General features: G+C 39.8%; 1 pseudogene; it reads left to right on the forward strand.

The window, feature by feature from the left end:
* Positions 1-322: 322 nt before the first annotated feature.
* Positions 323-10,056, forward strand: LOC135699057 (uncharacterized; annotated as a pseudogene).
* Positions 10,057-10,353: the final 297 nt, after the last annotated feature.

Genomic DNA, 10,353 nt, shown 5'->3' on the forward strand with positions numbered 1-10,353 from the left:
TATTTTCTCCGTATACAAAAAAAGTTCTAAGTGATATCTAAGATATCTAAAAATACTTACAAGTACTTAAGAAATATCTAGCATTCGTTTATTTGTTCGGTTGCTACAAGGATTTCATCTGTTTGTTTACCGATGTCAGGAGAATTGTGTGGAGCTTGGAAAATTTGTTAAGACATTAACCTTCATTTTGTTAACAGCGTGAGCAGAGCAGCTAGGTATATGTCACGGACCGTTTTCGGTGTAATCTGTTCGTGCTGTTCCAGAAAGAATTCATTCTGGTCTGATAGACTTGAGAATCCTGTCATTTTTATTTCCTATCTCAATGGCTCTCCGAGACGTCAGCAACACCCAACTCAACGCCTTGCCGTATTTCCATCACACCTCAAGGTCACAAGCGAACCCTTCCTGTGTCACCTCCAAGTGCGATCACCTCAACCGCCAAAAAGGACACAAACCTACCCTATGAATCCATTCTACCAACGCTCGACATCGAATACTCCCCTTGCAGTGTCAAAAACGTCCCATTTCTAGCCTTGCGGGGTCTCGGACTAACTGACTCCCACTTTGAGAATCCAGGCCGCTATTTCCCGGACGATCAACCTTCAGCAGCGACCCGATCCAAACCCTTCATCGCACCGGCACCTCCACCGGACAAACCAGATCCAGGCCTAACCAAACTATCCTCCCGTTTGTCCGAACTTCGGTTCAGCAAGATTAGCTTCAAGCGCCATGCTGAACCAAAAACAATCAACAACAACCAAATCTTCAACGACGAGGAACCATCACTCAACTCGTCCGAAATGGGTGATATCACACTAGACAAGATGATCGATGCAATCTTGGAGAGCGCCCAGAAGTATCATCCAAAGCGTACTCCAGCGTGAAATCCAAACAAGCGAAAATTCCCTCGCCAACGTGCACCGCTGCTGACGACCCCGCATCCGATCTCTACAAAGACACTCTCATCGAACAACTCCCGCCAAAATTAATCGCACAAGTCGAAACCACCATCATCCTGGAAGAATCCACCAACATCAACGAACGTGAAGTCAAAACACCGGAACCCGCCAAAAGTGCTAAATCCCTCCGTCAATCACTTACCCGTTTCGTCCTAGCTAGCCCACTAGATGCCTGCCACCTGCGGCGACAGAAAGCGGTCCGAAGAATAAACAAAGCCGACCAAATCGAAAAGGAACCGTCCGAAAAGAAGCCCTGGAGCATCGGACTGACCCTACCCAGTCCGGAAACTCCGAAAACCACCAGCTACAACCAATCCAAGCTGGAGCAGCTAGCGCAGATGCAAACCCCAACGGAGACTGTAATCGTCGTAGATTCCGATGTTCCAAACAAAGCAGAGAACCCAGCGTACAATGAGTACAATCCATTTGTTCTCAGTTTTGCGTTATAATCGAGGATATAATTATTCTTTTCGTCCGCTAGATTATTGCCCGAGTGTCGATGACTATAGCCTATCTAAACAAAATGAAAAATAAACAAATATTTTAACTAATCGTTCGTAATGAAGTAATGAAATTGGGTTGTTAGCGGAATGCTAAATAAAACAGCAAAAAAGGTTATCTTCCATTTAATTCCACTTAATTAATTTTGGTATCCATGACAGATACGTATTTCGACTACAATGTGCAGTCTTCATCAGTGTCATTCCCACTAAAGAACTTATCAAAATCTAACCCCCTTAAGTACTCATCCCCTAGGTAAAAAAGTCAAGATCATAGGTATAAAAGCCTTTGGGGATTTTCCTTATTAGAGAGTTGTATAGATTTTTCTCCTTTAGCTTACTTAAATCTTTGGTTTTTATTAGTTAGGTAGGTTCCGATTCAACACATTGTAGTTTCATTTTTATACCTATGATCTTGACTTTTTTACCTAGGGGATGAGTACTTAAGGGGGTTAGATTTTGATAAGTTCTTTAGTGGGAATGACACTGATGAAGACTGCACATTGTAGTCGAAATACGTATCTGTCATGGATACCAAAATTAATTAAGTGGAATTAAATGGAAGATAACCTTTTTTGCTGTTTTTTTTTTAATCGTTCGTAGCTTTTCACTTTCTAAATGCAGTACATTTTATTTCAGAAGAGAATAGATAATCAAAGCCGCTAAGCTGAATACGATCTAAGCATATCCTTTTGATCCAAACCGCGATGTCCTTTTGATCCAAACCTCTTGATCGCGCACGTGCAGAACTTTTCCTACGTTGTGTTTACGGATGTATGAAAAAAAGACACAGTTTGCTTGACCGTCCTGCCATGGCTGAGGTATTGGAGATACTACTATATTTATTGATAGTGTATAGGGATACAATACAACACACAACCCTACTAGAAACACAGCTAGTGGACGTTTGCACAAACACCTCTTTTTAAATTATTTTGAACCGTTTTATGATTTCAGAACTTTTCCTACGTTGTGTTTACGGATGTATGAATAAAAGACACAGTTTGCTTGATCGTCCTGCCATGGCTGAGGTATTGGAGATACTACTATATTTATTGATAGTGTATAGGGATACAATACAACACACAACCCTACTAGAAACACAGCTAGTGGACGTTTGCACAAACACCTCTTTTTAAATTATTTTGAACCGTTTTATGATTTCAGCACAGCTCTCTCTAAGCTTCCCGGGAGAATATATGTAGCTTATATCCTTTATCGATTATGAACTTCATGTTCTCATAATCATTTTTTGTAAAAAAAACGGTTTGATATAATGATTGATTAGCCAACAAACAATTTTAGCTGCAGACTAGCTTATACAGGCAAAAATTTGGGAAATTCGAAACAACGGTAGCGGTATGGTCAAACGATACAATGAAACTATTATGGGAATGATTCAAATAATCGGATTTAACTATTATGTTTTTCCTACGTAGAACCCATGAAAGCAATACATTGATTTAAATTATTTATTATAATATCGTCAAACTTTCTTCTTTCTTTCGATCAGACGTTTTCGCACTCCTGCCGATTTAGCAGCGCTTTCCCCACGAAGGTTGGTCGGCTTGAATTCCTTCGTATGATTCTGTGACACATTGTGAATCGCTGAAAAATATAAATTAAGTTATTATATTTCTAGACATAGTAAAAATACTTACCCATTAACATGAAATTTAAGCGGTGCCGGTGGTGTAGTGGTAAGCGTGATTACCTCTCACCTCGGCGCCGCTGGGATGTTCTGAGGCATAACATCTCTGATCACGCCGTTGGTCCCCGGTTCATGAGTTGATGGGTCGATAGGTAGGGTCCAGGTGTGGGAGGTGCCTTCCTGGCGTCGGTAGCATTGGTGCTCAGCACGGAAAACAAGATCGACAGAAAACAAGATCGACGGAAAACAAACAAAAAAAAAAATACATGAAATTTCATATGAATTTGTAAAAATACATGACGAACGGCTCGATCTAGCATACAAAAAGTCAACAAAAAACAACTACAATAGCAACCCGACATAAAAATCAAGTGTTACTACGATGGAAATATAACCTTGGTTTGAAATACTAAAAAATACTTAAGAATATTAACGGGGGATTTAAAATTATTTAATTGATATTAGATCTAAAGTTTAGAGTGGGATGTCCCTAGGTATTGCTTTTTGAGAAGTTATGGGATTTTTAAGCCAACCCAAACGACTTTTTCCCATCATTCCATAAAGACACCGTCAGATGAAAAAAAAAATAATAAAAATATTATCAGGCAGATATCACCAAAATCCGCCTCCTAAATAAAACCGGTATGTTTACTAGCGGCAATCTTCAACATCCCATCGTTCCTAATGTTTTAAACAACCGACAATAGCATTTATGAACATACGTGAAATTATTGATTCAATTTCCGGGCGTTAAAAATCCACCAGCTCAAGGAGTTACAAATTTATTACACTAAATTAACACTAAATACCAGGGGGTGGAAACCTCGGCTGAATATACCAAAATATGTCTTACATTTTCATTTACTTTAAAACAAAAGTATCCGTAGAACAAACATAGTTAAGGACAAAAATCTTTATCTTTTACATGTATAAGCTTCTAAAAAATGTATCTATTTAACAATAGTTGATGATATTTTCAATGACACCTGAGTTGTATTGCCCCTTGCTAAATAATCAGTAAAATCCACGAAAAATATAGCAGCAGGAAAAACAAACAACGTCAGTTTCAATGCATGGCCTACCTCGATCTTGGCTCGGGTTTTAAGTAGAATTGAACCAATATTTTTAATCAAGCTGATGAGTTCGAAGAGGAATTTGACGATGGAATTTACCGGTAAATAATTTATATAGAGGTTGCGTTCATGTCATAGTTTGAGGCTATATAAACGAAATTTATAAAATTACCCAAGAACCTGTTCAAGTTGAGCGCGAACATTATATTCACAAGTATGCAGAATATTCTCTCCCTGAGAAGATGCAACGTTAATAGTTTGTGCTTACCAGAAGATTTATGTTTCGCAGAGATGTTACAACCCCTTTTTTTTATATATTTCTCTGTAAGAACTCTCTCGAGTCATGAATTTTTTTTTGTCATTTCCCTCCTCATCGCCGAGAAAATTTATCGCTCTTTTCCATTTTCGGACAGCCACTTTCTTCGAGCTCAATCCAATGTGGGAATAAAAATAAACAACAAGTTGGACGACATAAAAAAAAATAGGTGGAGAAATGAAATGTAATGAAATTAGAAAATTGTAAATAACTATGTTTGCTAACATAAATATTTTCCGCTTCTGGCTGCAAAAAGAATGCATGTCCCCACACAGCAGTCATTCGAGGGCAACCATGTCAGCCAGCAGCGATAAAGCTGCCAAGTCGGGAAACAAATCCGCACCACTTTATCACCACGTGTGAGTGCGCCGGCAAGGAAATTCCGCTGAACCGAGAATGGCTTTTCTATGCTGATTTGATTTCGTCCAGTGTACAGTTAATTTGAAAATGGTTTATCCAATTTGCTCCTTTGTCGGTTACTGCCAGTTTCAGCAGAAAAGGATCGCCTTCTTGGGGAGGTAAGTCTTTACTACCCTCTCTTCTTCGCACACTGTTTAAACTGTTGCAAATGTTAGCATTTCAAATTAGCTTTCCTTTTCCGTAGTTTTCCCAAAGGTTCTTTTTTCCTCAACCAAAGTGTGGTTTCCCTTTTTCAATTTGCGCCTCAAATCGACTGCCCCTGGAAATTGGTCTTCTGGAGTGAAAATGTGCTACATACGTATGGAAGGCAATCAATCGACCGGCCAAGTGATGGCTATCAATTGCTCTATTAGCATAAGAGAGTTTCGTTCTGGTCACCAAAACTTGACCAGAGGAAGTTGGAAACTAGGATTCATCGGACTGCAATGGAGATTGTTTATCTTGACGGATGGAATTTGCATTTGCTACCCCGACTCAGTTTGATTTCACTGGAGGGGTTAAGAAGTTGATGGAACCATAAACGTTGGCCACTGAACACTGAAGTAAGTAGCGTTACTTCAATTGGAGTATTGGAATTTTCTTTAAGAGAGTTCAAATGAATTGAAAGGAATATTTTCTTTCATATTGACACCTGAATTTAAAAAAAATATTAAACGATACAAAACCAGTGCACAGTATCATCCAACCTAACACAAAACACGAATGTAGGTGGATGAAATTGTCATTGTGAGATGTTTGTATCACTCGTCAGCTGCACTTGAAATTCTTTCTGTTCGACTCTACAATCAACAACCAAGGCTCCTGCCAAACCAAGAAAACCGACAGGAAAATACTTAAAGTATGTTCCTAAATCGTATTGGATCTGCATAAAATTTGAATATACTTAGCAAAAAATGGAAGTTTTTCCACGTGGACTGCTGGTGCTTCTTCCCATCGCCGGCACATCGAAGAAAATCCGACTTCAGACTTTTCCGACAAGGTAGGTACCTACATTTCGAAGGATGAGAAGAAAATGTCCTGTTGTCTGATTTGCCGCACTGATGCCTTCTGCCTACACCTTGCTGGAAGATGGGATTTGTGAATTCTGAGGGATTTTAAATTTATTTGTCTGGCGATTTCTGGCTTGGCACCTTGGAAAACCTAGCGTTACTGTTCTACTTGTAGTTGTAGTGTTAGGTCAAATTCAAATATTTTTTTCTCACTAAAGCCATTTGTAACGTATTAATATGAAAACTTTCATCACCCTCCAGTATCGTCTTACCATTATCTACCGTTTGTATTTACGATTAGAACTATTTATTATTCATTTATTAGCGGTTCCCAAGCCAAACATAAATGAATTATGCAAATTTAATTACTCAATTTCAGGTTCTACTCAAGTTTTTCTCCTCAGGGGGCCAATCCTAGGCAGGTGACGAATGGGAAATTATAAGCTTCAGGATCATTCGCTGGCCCACAAAACCAGGCAAGGGTGTATGATTACCTTTATATTTGGTTAGTTCTCCTCGGATTGGGATTTTTCTCTTCCACTTCCTGTGCGTGTAAATAGACCTATATTTCGACAGCATGAGGCCCTGTGGGTTTTGCCTAGACGAAACCACTGTACACTGGACGATCGGTGCCTACTTCCTCGACGATTAAGTGAGCGAGCTAATTAAGCTATTCAAGCATGTGGGACTGGCCGGGGGAGTGCTGAAACGAAGAAAGTTTGTTTTCTTATTATAGACTTTAATCACCGCTTGACTGGAGCAGGAATCAGATTTATTCCACTGGAATAGGGTTTTGAAACCAATAATCAACGGTGACATTTGTGGTGCACATAAACCTTTTATTATATGTGAAAGGTTTACTAAATGCCCTCGATTACATTTTGCGGTTCGCCTTACCAGCGTTAACTTGGTTCAATCTAATCGCTTTGTGCCGAGCCTTTATAGATTTAAGCTTTTTCACCCAATGGCAATGTTGGTTTAAATAGTTGCTCATGAATAATGTAATATTCACTTGCTTAGCAAATATTTCAAAACCAAATCGCTGTTTTGCTCCCATACTGAACAGTCCAAAACGCACCCGATGGGTAAAATGGCCGAACGTGTTTTCCATTGAGTATTTCCTAACTCGTGGTCGTGGATCTTTCGAGAACATTGCTTGTTCAGTCGTTCAACAAAATTTGCAAGGGGAAAACAGTTTGAAATGCATGCCCAATGTGGGCTCATAGCTTTTTTCATTGATGTTTGAGTTTGAATATGGTTGGAATATTTGAGAAACATTTCGACCTATAAAAACCATGATCGGTCAAAAGACATTGACTGCATTTTGAAGATTTTGTATATAAAAATACTTCTAAGAAGCATAATTTTAGATTTCACTTCAAGCGCACACTCACCAACTGGTTCAACTTCTGACAAATTGTGTTCTTCAAGTAAAATCCAAAATTATGTTTCCTAAAAGTCTACATTAACCCTGTACATACAAAATCGACTAAATCTGGTCTAACTTGCGTCACGTTTTTTTCCTATAGTTAAGCATTTTACTTGTAACTCATTTTGTACATGGTAAGGTTTCGGCGTAGTGGCTAGCATCCATGCCTCTCGCGCTAAAGGTTTTCAAATATCAGCCCCGGAAGCGTCATGAATGGTTTTTTTTTTTAATTCTTTATTTAAGAGATTTTTAGCCTTAGGCTAGTTCATCTCTAGCGTCATGAATGGCTTTTTTTATTTGTTTTCCGTCGATCTTGTTTTCCGTGCTGAGTACTAATACTACCGACGTCAGGGAGGCGCTCCCACACCTGGACCCTATCGACCCATCAACTCATAGACCGGGGACTGGGGAAGAAAGGCGTGATCAGAAATTTTATGCCTCGAATGTGCTTCACTATTTGATCTATTTTTTTCTTTCTTCTCTCCATACGTCTGTTTATTTTTCTTATTTATTCATCATCTTCTTTCCTCATCCTTCTTTATTTCCATTGTCTTGTTCTCCGCTCCTACGTCTTCAAGTCTTCTCTAATTTTCCTTAGTTGTCGCCTTTTGACGTAGGACTACGTCTTTGATTTCTATATGGGGGTACACTTCGTAAAAACCGAAAATGGAACATGTAACAAATTAAGAAAGATTTTGAACGTTAATAACTCAGCTGCCCCTGGTCCAATTTCAATATTTTTATCATCAATCGATCAGAAACATGGCTACGCATCGATAACAATGCTTTCGAATGTTGATTTTCAACAATAAACTATTGAAAAACTGGTAAATGTCCAGCATTGTCCAAAAGCGTCGAATTAACTAACAAATCCACCAATTACCTACATGCATATGCTGCTTCCCCAGCACAGTCGTCAGAGAGTAGTAAGTAGACGAAACAAGTCGAAGTGGCATTCGCCTCCGATCCTCTGGCGCGTGCGAATAGGTAGGACGAAATTGCGTAATAGTTTGCACACTCATCGCCATATTCAGAACTACACAAGCATTTAGCTACCTATTATATAGACAACCAGCTCTGTCGGTACCATATTTTCTCACTTCTCATTGGTTACTGTGTATAGCCAATAGAAAGCGAGAAAATATGGTACCGGCAGAGCTGGTTGTCTATATAACAGGTAGTTAACTGCGCCTTCGCATTAGTTGCGATTCATCCGTTCAACTGTAAACATCGGTGTCGATGTCATCGTGTGATAACATCCAGGGCCTGCCATTCATCGCCTGGCTCGACGTGGTGGTGTCAAGCTCATCTCCGGTCTGATGTACGAGGAAACCCGAGGTGTGCTGGAGGTGTGCCGAGAAAATGTGATCCGTGATGCCGTCACATAATACGCAGCTGCCTACACGTCATCATCATCTTCCAAAGGCTTTACTACTTTTCAGGGCCACCAACATTTTCCAAAAGAGTTGATTTTCTGAATATGTTCCAAATAAAATTAATATCAAAAGGTTCTTTTCAGGTCAATCATAGTCATACTAAAGAGTATAAACAGAGAGAACCCCGCTAAAATTCCTATTCCTACACAGCCAAAAAATAGTAATATCGATCAAAGCTGATGTATGAAATAATGATGTAATAGCAAAAAGCAGATACAACATTACATAAATGGATGTAATTTTGTTCGCAAAATCGATGTACATCGTACAACGTTATATTACACAACCGATGGATTGGCCTGGTTGCAGCAGTTTGGATGTAATATTCAACAATTTTTTTTCTGTGTACACAAAACACAAGTTCTTGCTGCAGTTAACAAAAATATTTATTATATACGTAGTTCTACGTCATCATTGGGCTGTCCCTTGTAGTTTTTTTATTTCTCTATTTTCCACTTTACTTTCTTGGTCTTCTTCGTCTTCTTCCGCTTCGTTTTCCGTTTCCGTTTTCTCATCATCTTTTTCTTCTTCTACTTCTGCACAATTCACGTTGTTTCTTCTTATTCTTCACATCCAATATCCACTTTGTGTTTTTCATAAGCTTTTTCTTCTATACATGATCGTATCATTTTTCTCCAGCTCAGTTCACCTTCTTGGATCTTCATCCTGTTACATGTTTTCTTCTCACATTCTTCCTTCCTTCCTTCCTTGCTCCGTTATCTGTTTCACCTTCTTGCCGCTACACCGGATTTCGTCTGCTCCTTATCTCCGATACTCCTTCTTTCTCTGCATCCTTAAAAAATGTCGATACTGTACAGTTTGACGTAGCATATTCAGCAAATTGGTGGTTTGCTCCTCAGTGTTTCCTAGAGCATCTCGTTAGCTTGCTGTGCCAATTGCGTTCTCTTGTCGTTGACTCTCGTAGTTTTTGCACTGCAAAATCACTTGTCGCATATCTGCAACCGTTCCACAATAACTGGACGGGGCTTCTTTCTTCTATTAGAACGCATGGGTTAGCCGCGTTTGACCAATTCTTAGCCGTGTTAGCACTCACTGGTCGGAAAGTGCTTTCCCGTTCCGTCCACTTGTGCGTGTCGTATTTGACCTCTCTCAGCTTGGAGTCTCTGGACGCGAACCATTGGTCGTTTCATCGTTTCCGTATTCTCTGCATAACCATTCTCAACGCATCATCGTCTGGGATTTGTGTACTCGCCATGTTTGCTAACCGATCAGCTTCGATGTTTCCGTTGATACCGGCGGATGAATTTTGCTCCACTTCCTGAATCCACGGGTGCTTAGTTAGATGTTCCCGCTTATAAGGCCTGGAGACAGCTTGCAGAGTCCGTAAGAATTACTAATTCGTTCGATATGTTCGGGATGGAAACAGCCATCTTAATGGCGTACGCCTCCGCATAGAAAACGCTACATTGCATCGGGAAGCTGTACTGTCCCGCTCAAGTCTCCGGCAAGGTGACAGATAACCTTAGTTTCACGTGCCCACTTACAAATAGTAGATGTCGCCACTCAACATAAACAAAGGGATTGTCCTTCACCGCCGCAATGGCATTTCTCTATGGGAA

This window comes from Ochlerotatus camptorhynchus, unplaced genomic scaffold (genome assembly GCF_037179485.1).
Source record: "Ochlerotatus camptorhynchus isolate MF236.1 unplaced genomic scaffold, CSIRO-AGI_Acam_v1.1 ptg000009l, whole genome shotgun sequence".
Taxonomy (NCBI): domain Eukaryota; kingdom Metazoa; phylum Arthropoda; class Insecta; order Diptera; family Culicidae; genus Ochlerotatus; species Ochlerotatus camptorhynchus.